A 24,289-nucleotide genomic window follows, 5' to 3' on the forward strand; every position below is an offset into this window, starting at 1 on the left:
ATTTGAAGCCAACTGCAGAACGATTCAACAGTAGACAATGTAAATTTTGCGTAAGCACCACAAAGTTAAGATATGAGAAATTAGGGCATGTGCAGAGGCATACAGACAGTCGTTTATCCTTCGCTCTATCTGCGGATTGAACTGGAAAAGTAACGAGTAATAGTTCTTGCGGATTATCTGTGTAGATGTAGATGCAGGTAAAATAGATTGGCATTAGCAAGTAAAGCTTTCCTGATACGGCTAATATAGAGTAAATTTTACTTGGCCAGTTTTTTTTTTTTTAATTTAGCTTATATCACAGTGCAATAGGGACGATAAACGCTACAGACAAGAAGAAAACAAAAACATTTGATATATGGTGCTACAGAAGATTATTGCAGATTAAATTGAGTACATCGAATAACTGAAGCGAAGGTATGGAGTATAGTTGGGGTAAAATAAAATTTGTAACACATTTTGAGTAGAAGAAGAGGTAAATTTGATAATACACGCTCAACGTATTCAGGAATAGTAATTTGATAGTACAGTGGAAGTGAAGGTCAGGATTCTAGTGGGAGATCAATCAATTACTGCCAACAGTAAACGGATTCATATGCATGTAATTAGCAGTAAATATGGAGAAATGAACGTACTGGCACAGTCTCTCATTATATTTATTGATAAGCAGTCTAAAACTCCTTAAATCTGGGAATCAAATCAGTTGCCGGACAGAATATCGGAACAAGATCATTCCGACAATTTCTCAACTTTTTTAATCTGTGTAGTAATATTTCTACGAAATCTTCTCGAGTACAATGTATTACAGATTTTAGGTGAGTAATCATACCCAACCACATACACGTACAGAAAAAAATAACTATCGTTTGGCATGCAGGGACTACCATATTGATACTGTTAGAACTGTTATTAACTTTTTTGTAGATTATCTTGATGTGCAGCCCTGTGAATTCGTGTGGTTCCCGTTGACAATGCTCGCTGAAACATCTGTATAATTATCTTATGGCTGCTAATTAATGTCAATGACGGTCTTCTAATTCCACTTGGTATCAGTGGGATATTGTTTATCTCGGGAGCCTCTGGTAATGGCTCTTCCCTGTTGGGTCTGGTGCTTATTCTTATTCGTGAGACATCGCAGTGACGTCCGAATGGAGGCCGTGACCTGCATACGAGAGTAGAAGGCTTTTCAGTGAGGAACCTTCAGCTCTCCGCCCCCGCTTTCAAACTCTCAGGTCACAGCGGGCTGACGGGGCGTGAAAGACGGCAGGCAACACTGTCTGCCGGCCACCTCAGCCAAGTATTTCACAACAACCAACGAACTTCCGTTGGCATTATTTCTTCCAGCCGTTTTCATATTACGCGTAGTCTCACAAATAACACAGAAAGAAATTTTAATTTTGTATGGGTGCACAATTAGGAGAGCAGCAGAAGTTCTGATGAGTCCGACACGTACAGTCTTCGGTGAGAGGGGCTGCCGCAACTGTTTGGGACGAAACGTTTTGTAATGTTGTATTTTTTGTCGCGTGGGTTGGTGAGAGAAGGGAGTAGAAGGACAGTAGTGGAATGTGGAGAGATGTGGTGTGAGGGAGAAATGGAGACGGACTACAGTAAGCATTCAGCTGTTTATGACGTTCTTGCTGTCGTACACCTAAGTGACATGTCACATTAAACGAATATGGCAGCAGAATCAAACTTACATCGGCAGCAGCATACATTCTCGTTATTGACGACGTTACTAGAACTGATTGTAAGCAGTGACGTGGCTACGATATCATATTACGTCCTCATCGGAGGTCCTGTCTGAACAGCGGGTACATCTAACTGCCGTAGCTGGCAGTGCACTCTATCAGAACAGTTATGACACAAAATCAGTAGCAGACAATAATATTATTTAGTAAATAATGAAGAGTTGAAAATAGCATGACACGTTATCTTCATTTCAGCAACACTTGAGATAAATGAAGCCAGATGACATACACGGACTGGACAGAAACATGGAGGCACTTCGAGAAATGGAGATGCTAGACGGGCCTGCAGGTTGCGCTGTTATATTTGATCACGTATGGCACCTGCTCCATGTCATCAATACTACTCAATTGTCACTCGTGATCATAACAGTGTTCCGTATAGTTTTCAGAGCATTATGTGAAAGCTAGTAGTTGGCGCTTGTACAGTGGCTACTTCCGTAACCAGGGTAGACGAAGTGTTCGATATTTCAAGCGTATGTGAGATGTATACTTCACGCAGGGAATGAGGAAACCATCAATCATCAGGTCACAGCGCCGACAAAAGCGAGTGTTGTATGATCGTAACGGATAGTCGCTGAAGAGGATTGTAACGAAAAAAGAATGACAGTTACAAAAATCACTGCTGAACAGAACGTGACCTCTGTCAGCACCAAAAAAATACGAAAAGAACTCCATAATATTGGAATTTCAGTGCGAGCTGGAATTCCGGGATATTCGTCGAGTGATGCTGCAGCGTTATATAGGAGTAAGATTCTTGACACTGCATTAGCTTGTTGATAATTCATAGCTGATCTCCCTTGCCTCTTTTTCCGTATTACCTGCAAGCTACATTTGCGTAACGTCGTACTCGTGCTATGTCCGAAGTAGTTGTGTATATTAGAAGATTCTGATGTGTCTGCGCATATCTGAATGTGGGAAATGAGTTGGAAATATTCTTCGTTCACCGTTGATTCCTATTGCTGTGCAACCAGTAGCGCTCTCTTTTCCACGAACTTTTAATGTGTTACTGATCGACGTTTTACTGAAATAACAAATCCTTTTAAACAGCCTAGTTTGTTCATTGCTTAACTGACATTAAATGATTCGTGTACATTACATCTTCTCGAAAACTAATTCTCTTATTCACAGGCGTAGTTTCACTTCACCGTAGGCGATATAGCCTGAGCCTTTGTTGACAACTGTTGTCTCTGAGAAGCAATATTATTCATTCCGCAAAGTTTAGAAAATAATTAAAGTAACCTTTCCCGTTATACACTCACTGTAACCAATGATCGAATGGCATATTTAAATTTTTTTGCTCATGTCGATTACTGCACAAAAGGTAGCACATCTTTTTGCATCATTTAAACACTACACAAGAAGATAGGTAAGCTCTATTGCCCCGTTCCACCCGACCGCTTTGATGATGATGATGTCGTGTGACGACGGCCTCCCGTCGGGTAGACCGTTCGCCTGGTGCAAGTCTTTCGTTTTGAGGCCACTTTGGCGACTTGCGTGTCGATGGGGATGAAATTATGTTGATTACCCAGTTCCTGAGCGGAGAAAATCTCCGACCCAGCCGGGAATCGGACCCGGGCCCTTAGGATTGACATTCCGCCGCGCTGACCACTCCGTTACCGGGGGCGGACACCCGACCGCTTTGACCTATAGCTTTGACCAGTGAATTCATACTTCAGTCAAAGTCGCTAGAAAGAGATCATAGAAGTGAGAAAAGAAAGTTGTTGTCGTTACGTGAGAAACTTGAAGCCGACATTTGCCATTTTAAGTATCCCAAATCATTAGGCTCACCCCATTTATGCATCGATGATTCACCGCGGTGATACTTCCAAATAACTTCACTCTCTAGTGCCCGTGCTTAGTTTCGACAGCTGGGGATATTTATCAACTTTTTTTTCGTATCCCAAATATCATCTGGTGTTTTGATTATGTGGAGTAGTAGTTGTTTTGTGTCTTTTACGTGTGTACTAATCGATGGGATCGAAACGTCCCGTCAAGAACTAATCATTGTTCATATTTCGTCCTTCTTTAAAAACCGAGCGAGGTGGCGCAGTGGTTAGACACTGGACTCGCATTCGGGAGGACGACGGTTCAATCCCGCGTCCGGCCATCCTGATTTAGGTTTTCCGTGATTTCCCTAAATCATTTCAGGCAAATGCCGGGATGGTTCCTCTGAAAGGGCACGGCCGACTTCCTTCCCTAATCCGATGAGGCCGATGACCACGCTGTCTGGTCTCCTTCCCCAACCACCCAACCCCCCAACCCCCAACCTTCTTTAAAAAAGATTCTGGCTAGAACAGCCGAAGTGTGTGACTTTATGTACTTTAAAGAATGAATGTCCGTGCGTTCTTTGCTTCTTTTCTGAAGAAGGATTTTGCCGAAATCGTATGTGAACACTATTTTGATAATGCCTACCTACTGCTAGCCGCGTGAGTAGCAATCTGTTCGCTTCTCAATATATTTACTTCCACGTGAAGTTTGTTGTAAATAATCCACTGCACTTCAAAAGAAACGATGATCTACGTAATTATTATGCCAGAAGAAAAAGTGTCATTCATGACGCCACATTAAAGTTGTTTGCAGCACAAACAAGGGCTCATATTTCTGCAACCAAAACGCATGATAGGGAGCAGAGAAATATTTGAAACTAAATTGAAAACGTTTTTCTTTTACCACCCATCCTGTTCCGCGAAACACCGTTATTGTAATGTTAATGGTGATGCGTAGGAATTACTGATTACCTTTGCCTTTAATTGAAAAACAAAATATATAATAAACGATCAGCATGGAGGCATATTTCTCGTTTTACATCATTACAATTTGTCATGAAAATAATACATGGAAAATGAAACTAGGTAACTACTGGTACACCACAGTGCGGGTGGGGTCTGCTGCAATGTTAAATAACATTAGTAGACTACTTTTTCAGTTGCTTCCTGTTTATTATTTCTGTCGTGTTCACGTAACAGCTGCTTTAAACACTAAAATTTACATTGCTTAAAAGAATAACATAGTGTAAGAAAAGCAATTTCGAATGTTTTTCTGTTCTCGATGGCTTATTTGCTCTAGCAGTGCAACACATTTGGCCTCGTTAACGTAACCTAGAAGACGAGGATGTGATGTGAAAACAATGCTTTCGTAACGAATTTAATTCTACCTTCACTGTATTTGTATCGACAGCAAATGACGATGGAACTCCGAAACCAGTGCTTGTTTGCTTACTCGTATCCCTTCCTGTTCGCCACATCTCCAGTTCTCAACACGTATGAATAACACTTTTAATATTCATCTTTGCAAAGGTGTATTTTGTTAGACCATAAAAGTGTGCAATGAGGAAAGTAGGAAGACATGATATCGTATCTTGTGCATGTGAACCAACTAACGGATATTGGAATGTAAAGGAAACTCAACTGTGTAGCGACATACTTCCATGCGGAACAGAATTCTTGATTTTATTAGATTGTCAGTGCATCAGTCTCACCGTAGTTTAAACATGTTCGTACCTATGATGCATCATTCAGTGTGTGGCCAGTAATAGCAATTTATAGGGTACAAAACCGACATAATTTTTAAATATGTTCCCGCATTGCGCAATGCTATAAATGTCATTAAGGGAATAGTCTCAAACGCTTAAGACCCCATAAAATGGACGGTTTGCAGTAATATGTAATTTTTTAGTAATGATAGCCTAACCTGTTTAAGATACCAGTATAGATCTGCCTCTCATTCTCTAGCCTATTTGCCTCTTTTCTCGGCATATTTCTCGCCAATAACTCAATTATTCAGGGATAACTGAACATATCAGCGTTGGAACGTGTGTCTTCTTTGATAATCTGCTTGATTCAATCAAAATTCATGAGGTTTTCTAAATATACATGCCTAGGCCTATACAATGCTTTGTGTTATACCAACAGTTAGATTCATGTCGCATGTACCATTTGTACGATAAATTGTAATGATGTGCAACGATTCATTTTATATTAACATCAGCTCATCAGCTTTTTTTATTTTCCGTAAAAATTCCCCACTCTGATCACTGCTTTTTTTTAAATTTAATTACAGACAGACGGATGCTAGTAATCCTACGAATCACCATTTGCACATTCCTATAATAGACAGTCTTCTGCGGAACAGAAGGAGTTGTCGACGAGAAACGTTTCCAGTAAATTTAATGTAATGTAGTGTAAGAAATGTAATTCAGTTTTTACTTTGATAATTGTCAGGTATTTTATTTCAACGGTTAAGTGATCAAGACTTTTGGTTCTAGTATTGGGACCCTTGTCTGTGCTACTGACAACGTTAATGTGGCGAAGTAAATATCATTTATTTCTTCTGGTATTCTAATTATGTACATCATTGTTCCTCTTTAAGAACAGTGGATTGTTTACAACAAACTTCTTGAGAGAATAACAGTGCTGCGAACGAACAGATTGCTTATCACGCGCTGAGAAGCAGGCAGAGTGTTCACATAAACTTTTCAGCGAAAGCCTTCTTCACACAGGAAGCAAAGCACACACACATACAAGCACACTCACATCACACACCCACCCACACACCCACACACCCACACCCACACACACACCCACACACCCACACACCCACACACCCACACACCCACCCACACACCCACCCACACACCCACACACACACACACACACACACACACACACGTTCATACAATCCAGACAGAACCTTTTTTAAAGGGGAACGAAATGTGAACAATGAGTAATTATCGATGGGAGGAGTTTAGGGAATGAGGTCCTGCAACAACATCGGCGTGGTTACGTAGCCTTGAGTTGTGCGGGGACTGGAGAGTTGAAGCAGTGTGTCTCGGATGTCTGAGCGTTTACGATTTCGGTGGCAATGAAAAACGCATCAAAGAACAGTAGGAACACACATTGATTAATGTAAAAGAAATCTAAAGTCAAATGACAGAAATAAAAGAAAACTGAAGATGTGTTAGATGATGACCAATTTGGCTATAGGAAAGGTAAAGTCACCAGTGAGGCAATTATGAAGTTGCCGTTGATAACAGAAGCAATACTAAAGAAAAATCAAGACATGTTCATAGGGTTTGTCGGTCTGGAAAAAGCATTATCCAATGTAAAATAGTTAAAGATGATCGAAATTCTGAGAAATGTAGGGGTAAGCTATCGGAAGAGACGGGTAGTATATATTATATACGAGAGACAACATGGAATAATAAGAGTGGACGACTAAGAACGAAGTGCTCGGATTGAAGATTAAAAAGGGTGTAAGACGGGGACGTGGTTTTTCTCCCTTAATGTTCAATCTGTACATCGAAGAAGCAATGATGGAAAAGAAAGAAAGGTTCAGGAGTGGAATTAAAATTCAGGGTGAAAGGATATCAATGACACGATTCGCTGGTGACATTGCCATTCTGAGTGAAAGTGAAGAAGGTTACCTGCTGGGTACAGAATATGAGAGTAAATCGCAGAAAGACGAAGGTAGTGAGATGAAGCAGAAATGAGAACAGCGAGAAGTTTAACATCAGGATTGATGGTCACGAAGTAGACAAAGTTAAGGAACTCTACTTCCTATGCAGTAAGATAACCAAAGACGTACGAAGCAAGGAGGAAGTCAAAAGGAAGCACCGGTAAAAAGTTCATTCCTGGCCAAGATAAGTGTACTCGTATAAAACATAGGCCTTAATTCGAGGAAGAAATTTCTGAGAATGTACGTATGGAGCACAACATTCTATGGTAGTGAAACATGGACTTTGTGAAAATGTACTGTTGAGGGTAAAACTGTAGAGGAAGACAGAGATTGGAATAAATCTATCAAATAACTTAGGACGTAGGTTACAAGTGCTACTCTGAGATGAAGGGTTGTCAGAGGAAAAGAATTCGCGGCGGACTACATCAAACCAGTCACAAGACTATTGACAAAAAATAAAAAAATTAAAAAAATACTGCAATGAATCGTGCAACCTTAGTTCATGTGTACAAAAGAAAATATTACTTAAACAGCTCCAGTACCGACTGCAATGTGATTTCCTTACACTTTTGATTTCGATCAGATCATTTAGTGCACCCGTAAATGTCCCAAGCTAGCATTTTTGATGACAGAACTAGGTCTCTACACAATCAAGGCACCCAACACGGTCGCAATGGCTCGGATACTTCACAGTAATGTCATGGAGAAGTACCAACACAGTGAACCATGGGGGTATAAATCCGGTGAATCTAACGTTTTGGGGTATGCTGGAGGACGTCAGCTTCAAGTTTGTGACGTAATGACGACTCCCTTCTTTTCTTACAGCCATGCATGTATACGATAAAATACAAGCGTAGTTCACGATATTCATTACATAGCCATGAATTATATCGCAAAGAAATTTAGGTAATGGGAAATTAACAGTAGACAACATCAGACTTGCATAGGTGAAATAAATTACTATCGTAGTTTACGCTAGTAAGTGAAGAAGCCATAGATGAATCTAACACAACAACCGTAAAATAAAATGAACGGTGACATACCGAAACGTAAGAAGGACATAAGCGGGAAATAATGAGAAAGAAACACATAACACATAACTCCTACACATGTTACCAAAATTCATGAGAATGTAGCAAATCTTGGGATCTGTAACTAGAATTGAGCTACATACGTCAATTCTAGTTGCTGAATCCAAAGGAATTCTGTGTTGCTTTCACCTCCTTTCCTGCTTATGTCCTTCTTTCGTTTCCTATATGTTACCAATTAGTTCATTTATCGGTTGTTGTGTTAGGTTTTAGTTTGTCCCCTTCCGAAACCTCCAATTTCTCGCTGTAGCCCCTTATATTCAGTACTTATTATCAAGAATTCCCACTATTCCATAACATTACCAATCTACTATGTTTGATACTGAGGTCAATTCTAGTTACAGATTCCCAGGATTGTTATTTAGAGCAGCAGCAGAGGAAGCGATAGCATACAGTTAAATCTTGTGGAATTAACAACGCACACCTGACGAAGATACATGACAAATGAACGTGGAATCGACAATTAGATCGTTACCACATACGAAAATTTTATAAGGATGTACAGGAAGTGTGTTAAGTGGTTTGTTGAAGGATTTATGTTTTTGCTCTTTGCACTACTTTAAGAAATAAAAAATATTTTCAGCGCTTTTGCAGTATGTGTGTGCAATTCTTGAGTATACGACTCCTTTTTCTGTGCCGCTCTTCATTACTTTTCACATTTTGGCAACAGTATGTGGATTTCTGTTTCTGCTGTTACTTTCTGCACTACGCAGTAGTTGCTTGCTATGCATTATTTGAGAATCATCATGTGTAATTGTTGATTCCACGTTCCGTTATTTTTCTTGATTTTTGATGGTTGTGAATTCGCTAAAGATATATATTTTCGGTATCGCTCTTTATGCTACTAAGAAAACGCGAAAACTAACAAACATTGGAATTAACAACCAGACACGACCTATAAGGCTCAGGTAGAGAGACAAGAGCCAACAAAATAAATCCTAAAACTAATAAGAATACACACTTTAATTCAAAGACACATAACTATAACTGATCTATATAACTGTCCTATTAAGCCGCTGCCCAACTATACCCTAGCAAATAGTGTCACATTCCGACAAAACCAACTAAATATTGGTGATAACCTCAATTATAAACACGATTGCAAATCGTTTCACTCGCAGCATTGTAGGCTGCGGTTTTAGGTTCCTGCCAAACTCCACCTTCTGAGAACATTCCGTATTAGGAAATAGGTAGACAATTTAAGCTGTCCTCTCAGAATCCTGCCTAACCACAGTCACGCAGATCGCGTCATACATTTAATAAATAGCATAGTTTACGTTACTTACTAAGATTGTATATATAACAGGCCCCTTGTATCTATCGTATCGTAAACTCATGACATTACACAGAACGTCACTGGTCAACGCTGATGGGTGGATTCGGGCACTAGAATTGACCCAAAAAAATTCAGGGCACCAGAGATAGTCACCACTTTTTGCAACAACTTCGGTGACAATTATTAAGCCTTGTGTTCAGAGTTGCTGTGGTAATCAAATCTGTTGTATCGTGAATTTCAAGCCAGTGAATAATTTCTCATTCAATAAAATTGTTTCCTCCACAACATTGCCTGTTCATGTTAATACAACACGTACCTTAAGGCCAACGCAGAGCGATCATGTTTAGCGTGAATCCGACAACTTCAGAGGCGTTAAACTCCATTATCTCTGACCTATATAAAGAAAATATCAGTTTAGGAAAAAGCCAAGATGAAGTCTACTTGCCAGGAAACTGGTGACATTTATTGCTCGTCACTGTGTCCTTTTCGTCTTTAAGTTGGCAGCCACAAACTTGTTTGGTTTTCCGGCAAAATAACTGATTAATATTTGGTCTTTAGATTGTGGGATATTCTATCGTCAAAGATCATCTTGCATATTTTACATCAATCAAATTTAAACTTGAATTATATTTCCATTTGGCGAGAAACTCCTGCGATATGATCTGTTAAAAATTATTTATAAATCACATTACTGTGTCCTCGGTCTTTCCTGACGGCATACATGAATAAAACGTTCTCGATTTTCCAGCCGCATCAATTAGAACAACATCCTCGAGCTTTCGATAGCCATGTCCGCTATCGTCGTCAGGAGTTCACTGAATGCCGGGCTGTTTTTTTTTCCTTTATTGATTTTCAATTCCCCCCGAAGGGGGCGGGCCGGCAGCAGCTTACTACGCTGCTCTACAGCCTACAGACTTGTTTTTAAATAAAGGAAGAAGAAAGAAACAAGGAAAAACAGGCGATAAAATGGCGATTTAAAGTGAAAAGTGGCGTAAAATTGCGGAAAGTTAAAACAGAAAGCAAAGGGGGTTGGCAATGTAGATAAAAGACACAGGAATCAGACAAGTAACACAGTAGACACACAATTAAAAAACATGGCGACAGTCTGGTTTCTGTTCGCAAGTAATAAAAAGCACACCCAGCGACAGTATGATGGCTGTTCGCTACACGTCTCAAAAGACACAACACGGAGCGCGCACTGGAAAAACACACTGTAAAACACTGCACGAAAGGCGGCACAAAGATGGCACTCCCGACCCAAGGCAGATAGGGGGGGGGGGGACCTGGAGTAGGGGAAAAACAAGGAGGGAGGAGAGGAAAAAACGAAAAGGGGGGGAAACCAAGGAGGGAGAGGACTAATAAAGGGGGAGAAGGGCAGACGCGAGAGGGAATGAGAGGAGGCAGAGGAGGGAAAAGTAAAAGGACGCGGGGGAGAGAACTGGGCAAAGAGAGGGGAGGTGGGGAAGAATGAGGATGGAAGGGGGGGAGAGGGATCCCGGGAAAAGGACAGAGGAAAGGAGGGGGAGTGAGGATCAGAGTTGATAGGAGGGATAAATGGAGGGAGAGAGGGCATCGTCCGGGAGGGGGAGTTGATGGAAGCCACCTTGGGAAAGGAGATGTAGGGTGTAGAGATGGAGGGTAGGGGGCACACAACGGTGAAGACGTGGCAGGGGGCGGGGATGGGAGAGGAGAGGAGCAACCAGGGGGTGAGGGGGCTCAAGACGGCGGGAGGTGTAGAGGATGCAGATATGTTCGAGGAATAGGAGCAGATGGGGGAAAGGAATGAGATCATAGAGGATCCGCGTGGGGGACGGGACGCCTATACGGAAGGCGAGGCGGAGTGCATGACGCTCAAGGATTTGGAGGGACTTATGGAATTCGGGGGGGGGGGGGGGGGGCAGATATCCAGGCAGGACTGGCATAACAGAGGATGGGACGGATTAAGGATTTGTAGGTGTGGAAGATGATAGAGGGGTGCAACCCCCACGTCCGGCCAGAGAGGAGTCGGAGGCGGTTGTGGGCTTTGGATTGGATGGAGCAGAGATGAGGGATCCAGGTGAGGTGACGGTCAATGGTGAGGCCAAGGTAGGTGAGGGTGAGGGTGAGGCGGACAGGACGTGCGCAGACAGTGAGGGAGAAATCCAGGAGCCGGAAGGAGCGAGTGGTACGACCTACGATGATTGCCTGGGTCTTGGAAGGATTGAGTTTCAGGAGCCACTGGTTACACCATGCAGCAAAAAGGTCAAGGTGATTCTGGAGAAGGCGTTGGGACCGTTGGAGGGTAGGAGCGAGGGCAAGGAATGCGGCGTCATCAGCATATTGCAAGAGGTGTACTGGAGGTGGGGGTTGGGGCATATCTGCCGTGTACAGGAGGTAGAGGAGAGGGGAGGACAGAGCCCTGGGGCACACCCGCAGAGGGGTAGAAGGTGTGGGAATTGGCATTATGGATGGTAACATAGGAGGGGCGGTGGGAGAGGAAGGAGGCCATCAGACGGATGTAGTTGATAGGAAGGGCGTAGGTTTGGATTTTAAACAGGAGACCGGGATGCCAGACACGGTCGTAGGCCTTTTCGAGGTCAAGTGAGACAAAAATGGCGGAGCGACAGGAGTTAAGCTGGAGGGAGAGGAGATGAGTGAGGTGGAGGAATTGGTCATCAGCAGAGAAGGAAGGTCGAAAGCCACATTGGGTGTTTGGGAGGAGGTGGTTTTGGTGGAGGTGGAGATGGATGCGCCGGGAAAGGATAGATTCCAAGAGCTTGCTGAACACCGATGTGAGACAGATAGGACGATAGGAAGAGGCATCAGATGGAGGTTTATTGGGTTTGGAGAACATCAGGATACGGGAGGTTTTCCACAGGTCGGGATAGAAGCCAGTGGCAAGGATGACATTGTAGAGGGTGGCAAGGAGGGAAAGGAAGGAGGGAGGGCAGTGTTTGAGGTGGCGGTAGGTAACGCAGTCATGGCCGGGAGCAGTGTTGCTTTTAGTGCGGAGTGTGAGGCTGATGTCCTGTGTAGTGATGGGAGTGTTAAGTGCGGATGGTGGGGTGTGGCCCAAGTACTGGAAGCTAGGAGCAAGGGGAGGAACAGAGGTATTCGTACGGTCCATGACATCAGGGAAGAGGGAATAATCAAAGTGGGGATCATCTGGGATGGAAAAAACATCGGAGAGGTGGGAGGCAAAGTGGTTGGCCTTACTGTGGTTGGCAGGAAAGGGACGGTCATGAAGGAGGAGAGGGTACTGGGGGGTGGGGCGGTTCCCAGTAAGGCGGTGGAAAGCAGACCAATACTTGGAAGAGTTAAGGGGGAGCGTGGTGTTGAGTTGTGTACATGTCTGGCGCCAGGCACGGCGTTTCTTCGCAACAAGCAGGTTGCCGATGTGTCGTTGTAATTGCCGGTGGCGGGTAAGTGTATCCCGGTCACGAGTGCGGAGAAAAGAGCGGTAGAGGCGGCGGGACTCTCGAAGGAGAGGGACGGCCTGTGGAAGCAGGGCGGGGCAGTGAGGGTGGATGGCTTTGGTGGGGACATGGGTGGCGACTGCGTCAGACAAGGTCTGGTGCAGGAAGGCAGCAGTGCGAGAGATGTCATCAGGAGAATGGAGGGTAAGGTCGTGGCCGTCAACCTGGGTGTGAATGGAGTCCCGGTAGGCATCCCAGTTGGCACGGGAGTAATCATGGACAAGTTTAGGAGGGACGTCAGGGCGAAGAGCGTTGCGGGGATGGCGACCATTAGAGATAGTGAGGAGAACAGGAGCATGGTCACTGCCAATGAGGTCAAGGACATCTGCAGTGATGCGCCCAAGGAGGTTGGGAGAGGCAAGGACCACATCAGGAGTGGTGTTGGATTCGGGTCGGATGTGCTGAGGCAGGGTCTCCCTGGAGAGTGGTGAGAAACTGATGCCACCGCTGGAGGTCGGCAGGATCACGGTTGAAGGAAGGTTTCATTTAGGACGAAGGCATCCACGCGGTGCTGACGTAGGGTGTGGAGGAGCCGGGCTGCTACGGTTTGTCGCTTATATAGGCATGATGACATCCTCAGCAGCCACTCAGATCGACCCAATGTGGCGCGCGCGCCTAAGTTGACCCGGGCGGATAGCGGAGCTGTTGCCCGTGGCAGTACCGGTGACGTCAGGTGGCGCCAGGGGCAGGCGCCATGTTTGAAGCTGCTGCTCCCGCGTCGCGCATCCGTCTTTACTTTCTTTCGATGTCCAACGACCGCCCCCCTGCCCTGCTGAGTGTGTATCCCTGGTCTCTGTTGAAATTGTTGTTTAAACGGATCTCGGCCGCTTCCTTTGTAAAGGAGTCCCAATATGTAGATGCATGACGCAACACATTTGTATTTTCGAACTGTATTTTATGTCCGTTTTATAGGCAATGCTCCGCTATGGCTGGCTTGTCAAGCTTCCTTTGTTTTATATGGCGCTTTTGCTCAGTACAACACTCCGCAATCGTGCGAATTGTTTGTCCGATATACGTGCTGCCACATTCACAGGATACACCATACACACCAAAAACTCGAAGAGCAATGTCGTCTTTAACAGGGCGCAACATATCTCGTATCTTGGGGGCAGGCCGGAACACAGCCCATGTTTCTGCCGCAGACGCCTTAACTTACTGCTGGTTGCTCCACAGTATGGCAAGAATACAGTCCGTTTGGCTTCAGTAGAAACTGATTCAACACGTGTCTTCCGTCGGCGGCCCTTGAAAGCGTTTGCAATGTCTCTTTTACTGTATCCATTTTCCCCGAAAACATCTGCAATTCTACTGTAGGTGGTCGTCGTCAGAGATAATCTTGGCTATATGAACCAACGTGCTCAGGACAGCTTTCTCGTGTACAGGGTGGTGGAAACTATTGGCGTTCAAGTACCAAGCTGGCCTCATGCCTGCCGCTCAACCAAAACGTCCAAGAATGGTAGCTTGCTTTGCTTCTCCATCTCCACAGTATATTTAATGTTGGGATGGGCACTATTCTTACGATCGACGAACTGCTGTAGTGTATTTTCACCCTAAGGCCATATCAGGAAGTAGTCATCAATGTATCATAGAAAGCATGATGGCCGTAATGTTGCAGTTTGCAGAGCCTGCTCCTCAAAGTGGTACATGAAGAAATTTGCGACTGCTGCGTATATACACAATCGAAATTTTCTAAATTACAAATCATAAAACTGTTATTTTTATTGTTAAAGTATAAAGGCCACGAACTCGGTGCTACAGGTATCTTCTTTCAACGGATAGTCGCCAACTGGGAGACGGAACTATTCGATTGATTTTTGTTTTGAGTTTTTGAAGGACCAAAGAAGCACTTCGTTGCGTAGTTGTTACCGTTTTGCTCATGACACAAAAACAGCATGTCCTGTAGACACAATTTTGAATACCTTACATATTATTTGTAATATAAATTCTTATTAACACACTATTCCTTGGTATCATTGCGGCTGGTTATTCTGGATCACTACAGTTTAAGCACGGCTGCGCCCCTGCATATGCGGCCACCATACTCACGGAAATGCTTCAAGGAGCAGATACGGCTCCTACGTACCTCACCTTAGAGGTTGTTATATGAATATGAAGCTGGTATCTGTACAGATACAACTGGTGATCTTGCAGCTCTCGAAGAATGAAATTACAATGAAATCAGACCTTTAGCTACTTACAGGCGTTGACAAATATCAACGGGAACATTTGAAAAATGTGTGCTAGTGGACCGGGAGTTGAGCCCAGGACCTCCTGATTACATGGCAGACGCTCTATCCGACTGAGCCACCGAGGGCACAGGGAATAGTGCAACTGCAGGGATTTATCTCTGACACGCTCCCAGTGAGACCCACTCTATCCTGTTTTCTGTCCATTCACTACATTTGTAGTGCCCCTGCCCGCCATACTCATTACTATCTAATTAGATTGACTGCCGCGAGTAATGAGTATGGTGGGCAGGGGCACTACAAATGCAGTGTGTGGACAGAAAGTTGGAAAGTTTGGGTCTCACGTGGAGCGTCCCAGAGATAAATTCCTGCAGTCTCAATGTCCTATGTGCCCTCGGTGGCTCAGTCTGATACAGCGTCTGCCATTTAAGCATTTTTCAACTGTCCCCGCTGATATTTGTCAATGCCTGTAAGAAGCTAAATGTCTGATTTCATTGTGATTTTATTCTTCGAGGTTGTTTGTCAATAGAAGAGTCACTGAGCTGTTTGCCACAAAGCCTCCAGTAATCGCCACTGCGTCTGGTGGCGCTAGCCACGCCGAGACGTGGTGCGTAGATCGCGGTACACTGGACAGGCACGTATTAGCGTCCACGTGACACCGTGCATGTAATCTTCCGCGGACGTGTGCTTAAATCGCCGCTTTGTTCCTTGGGAGCAAGTTACGCTCCGGTCCCAGACCGAATATCGGCCGCTGCGAGTTTCCATAACGGACTCAACGCTTGTCACTGCCGTTGCAGCCCGTCACAATGTTCGTCACGCCCTCACTCTGTACGACGCTGGACTTCCGTCAGCTACTCCCGGGGTACCGCTTCGCAGGACCTGCAAGTGAATGCCCACAAGGAGACCACCTCGTGGGAATGTGTCGTTGTGGCACCTTTCTTCTAATTAGTTAACTGCCTGCCAGCTCCAACCTCCGTGAAACCACACCGTTGTTTATCCTCGCTGTTCCATCACACTTTTAGGTTTACGGACTTGACCTTACTAAGCACCTGTTAGACATTGTCAAGGATCGACATTTCAGTTGTTATCAAATAGTGTGGATAGCGTCCACAAAAGCTCTACTTAGTATAGTTCATGTTAGTAAAGAAACAGTTGTTATAGCAAAGTATGTATTTCAGCACAGTTATTTACCCCATGGACTAGAAGGATCCGTCACATGCAAATGGCCGAAGAGGGAAACGTAGAGCCCAAGCCATCAAACGTAGACAATGGATCAATGGAAGAAAGTCGTTTCATCAGATGAGTCTTGTTGTACACTGTGTCCAGCTTGTGTCCGATATTACATCCCAAGAGTGAAACAAGATAGGAATTCAGGGATGATTTCAGCAGGCATGACGAGGTCAACTGTAGGCGCCGTGGTTCCCTGTAAAGTAGGAAGGCTTATATGGCTATTTTGGCAGATCAGATCCATCCCATGGAACAACGTTTGTTCCACACCAATGATACCATGTCTCAAGACAACTTTCTTGTTCACAAAGCTTGCATCGTCTAGGACTGATTTCGTGAGTACGAGGATGATTTTTCACTTCTCCCTTGTTTACTATGGTACCAGATTTCAGTGTTATTGAGTCTTTGTGGTCTACTTTGGAGAGCAAGGTGCTTGATCGCAATCCACTTTAATCATAGTTACGGTAACTTACAACTATTTTGAAGGAATAATGGTATAAGATTCCCTCTAAATCCCTACAGGATCTGTATTTCTCCATTCCGAGACGACATGAGAATTTTTCGAATGCCAACATGTTTCCTACACCGTATTAGGCGTAATAATGTGTCGTGTTTGTAGTGTTTCCACATTTTTGTTCATCCCCTGAACAATCCTTGACATACCATTAGCTGACCTGTAGATTTAGTTATCAAAGCTGGGTGCTAAATGAATGACAGCTTCTGTGAAGGTCGTGCGTCTTCAGTCATCCACACGAACATTGTAATTCAGTGCTTGTGTTATTAATATTTATTATGCAATACCGATAACAAGACAGAGATCTCCCTGTACTGCAATTTTTTTCAACCGTGTTTCAAGGAACTCTTAGTCCTTAGGGAGGAAAACGAAGGAAACATATACGAGACTGCTGTCAACGAATGAGACGTGTGACCAATATCTCGTATTATGATGTTTGTAAACAAGAGAGCAAGAACTTGCAAAGACCAAAGTATTATGATGACGAAATAATGTGTTCATTAAATCTGAATTTGTCATGGGTGCAATTGTGAATAATTCACTATCACACTTCACCTATTTCCCTCCATCTACCTGCATGACGTAGTCGCCTCGTTCGTTAGCATCTCGGCTCAGTCCACGAATTACTCTCTGCCCCACTTCCGAGGAGTTGCCAGGCTCACGAGTATCAAAGAGTTTGAAGCACGTGCCGACTGCCTCTACTGCTAACATTCTTTGCTGCACTGACTAAAGCTATAATTCTAGTGTGAGCATTTTGCAGTAAAAAAACAAGTGGAACAAAACAGAAGTCGCTTATATCAGGACGTGTCACTAGAGGCTAAATGGTTGAAGTCCCTCACGAACAATCACTTATGTGGGTGGTATGTGGAAAGAATATTGCACAAAATATATGATGGTCCTTTCCGTATCTTAATTGAGACGATTCACAATGTGGGTTCTTGGATTTCTGTCAGATTAGGCCTCCTACAGTGCACAGTACCGTTTTTGTTTGGCCTTCCGTTACAATTTGTTGATCATCTCTGTGACTCCCTCATATTGACTGAACATAGCCGCGACGAATCGCACAGCTCTAGTTTAACCTTTCCTACACGGCCCAGTAACACTAATGTGTCCATTCCTTGTTTTCATCGTCAACGTGCAATAATCACTCACAGACATCAGGTGGCAACACTAGCGGTGGTGGGTGTATAATTTGTGTAGGAGAGAGTCGAGAAATCTGTGGAGTTGTTGCCGTTATGCGTAAATGGAGCGATGCATCTCAATTTAAAGAGGGAATGGCTTTCGGGTCAGGAAGGGAAGCATTTTCTAAAGAGCTGACATTTAAACTGTTCATTTGCCACTGTGTCTACATACCTTGGATGTCAAAATGAAGCTAACCAAAACAGGCGCTGTGGCAGCTATGGAGCACCACGAGCCATAGATGACAGGGTAAACGACGGCTGTGGGCATGTGTACAGGTGAAAATATATGCAACTGTTGAGCAACTGACCGTTCATATGAACCAACAATGTTGTCAATGACTATTCAGCGAATGATGCTGCATATGGACTTCTGCAGCAGGTGCCTCGTACACGCACCCACGCTAACTACTGTTCGTAGGTGACGAAGGCTGGAATTTTGTACGCCGGTACTGCAACTGAGTGCCGAGTGAGCGGCAGCAGGTGGCCTTTTCAGATTAATCGCGTTTTATGGTCCAGCTGATATATGGGCGTTGCCGTGCACGGCGTACAACGTCTGAAAGCTAACACCTTAGTCATCGGAAAGATCCAGGCCAGAGGAGGTTGCCTGGAGCATCTCGTCATTCTGAAAGGCTCACTGGATCAATACAAGTATGCATCTATCCTTGGGGAACCAGGTCCTCTCCCAAATGCGGTTTGTTTTTTCTTGGCACGATAGCATCTATGAGCAGGAGAATACAACGTCGCAAGCAGGTCGCAATGTATGCACGTAGTTCGAGTCTCATCAGGATGAGTTTCCGGTACACTCGAGGCCGGCGAACTCCCCGAATTTAAACCCAATAGAGGACCTGTGGGGTCATTTCGATCGGGCTGTGCGCGCTACGGATCCGGAACCGAGGAACTACGTGCAACTGGCCGCGACACTGGAGTCGATATGGCTTTACAACCCAGTCGATACCTTTCAGAGCCTCACTGACTTCCATCCTGTACATCCCACAACGATCCTCGCTGCATAATGTGGTTGTTCCAGCTTTTGCCAGATAGTCACACTGATGTGACTCGGCAGTGTACCTCTACCATTAATATAATCTGAAATGGATCACAGGATGACCAACAATGTTCTAGAAATGGGAAAATGATGGTTTTCTAAACAACCTATTTCGTGCGCCAATTACGCTTACATAGGATTCTTCAAATAACATTGTCTTCCATTTGCCTATTGAAAGTGATATTTCATATAAAACTACTCCAGTTTGATCCCTTGGATAGAACACAGATCTCGTAGTCATACAATGTGAAATCATCCAGTATTTGTACGCATATTACATTACACTTATTAGCTGCTAATTTTGAATCAGTCGACAGTCACCTGTATGTCCTTCGCTACACGTAACAAGAACGACATACTGCGTATGTTCCGGTAGCCGTGAACTCTACAGTGAGAAGTGCTTATATGTTCATATTTTGAAGTTAATCTAAAACTCATAAGTCCTGTTCAGGATGTCCATTTGTACATAAAATATTTGTTCAATCTTTTCTAAATTTTCTTTCTAAACTCTTCAAAATACATTACACATCCTACTCTGCAAAAAAATTGTTTTTTTTTTGCTCCGATTTTTCACTGTCGCTAGTTTTAAATGTCTCAAAATAATTCTATGCATTCTGTGATACAAGAATTTACGTGTGTCTGTACTACGTCGAGTCTTCTGCATTCGTAATTTCCGGAGTCAAGCTTGTGTGCTCTGTCTTTGCCCAATTATTGGTATTTTCGGATAGAGTTAGGTTTTATAGTGTCTTCTGTGTTTTTAGAACTGACATCCATAAGTTCACCGGAACCACTCCTCTAATATTTAAGTACCACGCTCTTGATCTGTTATTGAAGCGGAGAAACTAATGTTGATCTCTGTTCAGCATCTATTCGCAAACACCGAACCATTAACGCAGCTCCCAGTCTTTGTTTGTTTTGTTTTTTTGGGAAGGAGACCAGACAGCGAGGTCATCGGTCTCATCGGATTAGGGAAGGACGGGGAAGGAAGTCGACCGTGCCCTTGGAAAGGAACCATCCCGGCATTTGCCTGGAGCGATTTAGGGAAATCACGGAAAACCTAAATCAGAATGGCCGGACGCGGGATTGAACCGTCGTCCTCCCGAATACGAGTCCAGTGTCCAACCACTGCGCCACCCCCCTCCGTCTCCCAGTCTTTGTTTCATGGAACTGCGTCAAGTTAATAATGAACTTCACTAGGACATTTTACGGAAACAACACTTAATTTAATAACTCTTGAAACCTAGTTGAGCAGATTATCACTCACTACTTCACACGAATACGATGGAACGAAATTAACTCAAATGTATTACATGAAACTATTGTAGAAATCCGTTTCCCAATAAAACAGCTGTTCAATGTATAACATAGACTCCTTTTTTACATTGATCTTTATTTATAGGATAACGTCCTAACAGGTGCTACAGATCTGATGATGCCACAGAACGTTTCCAAATGTTTGGACGATTCCTACAGATGGCATAGAAATAGTGAACCATTAAAATGACGTCTACGAAGTTAAATTGTTAGAAGCAACAAACAGTAACTGAATACATGGTTACAGAAAAAGAAACCATATTGAATATCTTTAAATTTTTGAGTTAAGTGTACTGCAATGATACAGCTGACTGTAGTACTATAAGTGCACAAATTGTGCTCCTTTATCGGCGACGTTCGGGACGTCCTGTCACAGCCGCTGTTCCTGAAATGCCGTTATTTATGAACACTACTGCATCACAACTCGATTGTTAAAATACTGTGTTGCCAGTGAGCATTGAAAACGTCTACACAGTGACTGAGACTCTCGCATATTCAAAGGCGTGCTCAAGATGGTTCCACGAATACATACAACAGACCACCAAATTCAAACAAAAGCCATTTCATCTGAGCTGTTGGAGAAGTTTGAGCCAAATGAAGAGGCCTTCCTGTCAGGGATAGTTACAGGTGACGCAACCTGGATGCATCACTTTGAGGCGGAAACAAACAGGCGGTCAGCGGATTGGCACCACAAACAATCGCCAAAACATAAGAAATCCATATCAGAGATTTCTTCTGGCAATGTTGTGCTGGCAGCCTTCCGGGATAGCAGTGGTGTCATTCTCATAGATATGTTGTCAAAAGGGTCATCCAGTAACTCAGAGGCGAAAGTGAGTGTTCGAGCAGTGGCCACAGTGGCAAAATGAGCCCGTGGACCTCCTTATTTAAACAAATCGGCCATTTAGCCTAGTTTCCGTATGTAAGCAACCCTGTGTAATTTATGACCCTAATGTACTGCTCACTTGTGCTTTTCATAACGTTTACAAAAGTCTAATTTGTGATCAAATCCTTCTAGCCTAATCGTAATGACTATAACTTATGAACCACTACAATAACAAGATGTTTTAGCATTATCTTAATTACTATAATTTATGACCAGATAGTGGCTGCCTCCCCTCCCCCCACCCCTCTTAATGTCAGTTTCGGCTGAATTACCTTAATTATCTTAATGTAAAACCCAAATTTGACGTCAGACGCTCTGAAACTGCAGTTAAGAAATGAGACTCAGGTGATATCTATTATTTCGTTTTTGCAGCTAGTAGCAGAGTATTGTGTTCAATGGCATTTTCTGGAAACGCTCAAATATACAAACACACTTCATTACTGTTTACAGTTATGGGCAAAAACTGATTCTTAGAGAACCATTAACAAATCTGAATTTAACCAAAAAACTTATTTGAGAAGTTGCCTTCACCTTAGCGATTTGCAGAATACATTCTGAATAAACTATCTAGTCGGAAGTATTTGGACACATAATAATAACACTACAACTCTTGTAGCAATCTGACACACAAGCTCCCCATTACAGTGACATACTCGGCAGCGAGAACTGCACAGTCGCCATTTTCATGTTGACCATACTATATTTAAACGAGTAAAAATGGTTATGGCAGTTTCATTGTGGGACCACACTGCACGCAACCAGGAATGCTCTGGCTTCAAACACTGTCACGTCTAATTCTTCTTCTGTCAACACACTTCTTGTGGAATACAAATTACACGAATACATATCACAGAACACTAACCACAAAAATTTTAGAACTGCAGCGCAATTCTACCTCTTTGTCTTAAAACAGCGCACTACATAGCAACTGAATAAAACGTATTGGCTAATCCAGAGATACATAATACACTACACATTATAAAAGCTGAAACATAAGCCTCCAGCATTATTTATCACAAACTGATCACAAATCTGTGATTGTGGTACTGACAAAAAATAGATCATAAAGAAACAACACATTATTTTTTACCGTGGTCGCACACCATTCTGATATTGTCCTGGCACATATGTTTTGTTTACTTACCTCACTATGCCTTTGTTCTTCTGTCCTCTGAAACAGGACACAATGAAAATCTTATCTTCTGGTAACCCACATGATGATGCCGTAGCTACTGGTTTGGTGTTTGACAGATAGTAATGAACTTCTCCATCTACAGATATATGAATCTCTGTAGAAAAGGGTTAGCAGATCTTACGAACTTAATCAGTTCCAAGCGGCTCCAACTGTGCAAAAACCCTTCGTGATGTGTGGTTTATGGTGTGGTGTGAATATAAAGGCCTTTAAAGTGCATACTGTATGTTGAGCCGACGTTTAATTTGTCTTTTGCATGTATAATCCTGCACTAGCTGACCCATAACATACTCACCAACGTTCATTTGGTTATCAAATTTCACACTCTCAGACCTCTGCTTCGGATTTGTTTCACCTATAGCGTTGTCATGGCGCCTGGCATTAGGGATGACTGCACCACTCTCAGTTCCTTTGTAAATACAAATAGACTTGGTTTTAAAATTTTAGATATCATTACTTTCCTGCACTGCCATATTAATATTTTCCATATGTGGGAAATAGCTGCAAATTTATCAATTTGTAACCTAGTCTCTCTTGTCCTTTTGTCGTCAAATCTGATGAAACTTCTTATTACCTCAAACCAACTCATAAACATTGTATCTCTGTAGAATGGATCAGAAAACTTTCCCAGAAAGAGTTCAGTGATTAGAACATCCCAGCCATTATCTGCTGTAATAGGAATCTAAATATCTCAGAGGGTGAACATTTCATTTCTATTTATGTCATGCCAATTTATTTTTCTTGGTACACAAATTCTTCTTCTTCTGTGTTTGTCCGTCTCACAGTTTTCTCCACAATGGCTAGGGGAATAGACAGATCCAAAGCATTTTGGGATGTAATTGATTAAGCCAATTACCAACCATTGCATAAATTTCATCAAATTCTGTGCAGGTGTTTCATTTAGCACAGGGATACTGCATGCATAACACATGGAGGCATTTACACGTTAGCAGTCTCACTGCTTATTTGTCCTGGGCATTATTACCTACATTAGCACCACCAGCACTTTGTTCTTCATCGAAAGAGTTGAATGCCACTGCCTCTAAGAACGGGTTATTTGTTTTCATCCAAAGCAGCAATTACATACCAAAGGAAATCATCTTCAGCTATCCATTAAATAACAATTGATTCAAAATTACCACTTGAAAAAGGTAGCTATGTGCTTTCCGCGCGTTTTCTTAGATGTAGATTCTGAAATTCTATATAAAATAGAATAATATGAAGCAATAGACTCAGCACTCATTTCTTCCATGGGCTGTTGGAATATAATTGTTGTTCGTGTTATTGTTTAATATTACAAATTTCCATTACTTTTCTTCCGAGTAAGTACCTATTATCAAAGACAACAGCACTGTACAGCAAACACCTACAACATTTATACAAAGCATCACACTTTCATAAACATCTACTGCAATATTTTGCTCTGTTACTTGAAACAGGAGCACTCTATCTGGCATCTGCACAGTTTTCCAAAGGGTATCAATGTATTTTTTGCTTTCATGACAATGTGTCTGTGAACTAATAAGGTATTCTCTGAATTCAATAAAATGTAATTGACTACTAATGAAACCAATTTAATAAGACTACAACGTAAACCACAGTATCCCCTAGACCCAAGTTATGTAAATGTGTGGTATAAATAAGAAAATGTGTGTCACTTGAAACTAATGGCATACATTTCTTATAATATCTTTAGAAATGTACTGCATATTGTCAGAGAGCATTGCTTTCA

At 42.9% G+C, this 24,289-nt stretch overlaps 1 protein-coding gene across 1 annotated transcript in view; it reads left to right on the forward strand.

Moving 5' to 3' along the window:
• Positions 1-24,289, forward strand: part of LOC126101444 (tachykinin-like peptides receptor 99D) — a 263,713-nt gene that overhangs the window by 141,004 nt on the left and 98,420 nt on the right. The gene's annotated exons all lie outside the window — the stretch shown is intronic.

The sequence above is a fragment of the Schistocerca cancellata genome, chromosome 9 (genome assembly GCF_023864275.1).
Source record: "Schistocerca cancellata isolate TAMUIC-IGC-003103 chromosome 9, iqSchCanc2.1, whole genome shotgun sequence".
Classification (NCBI taxonomy): domain Eukaryota; kingdom Metazoa; phylum Arthropoda; class Insecta; order Orthoptera; family Acrididae; genus Schistocerca; species Schistocerca cancellata.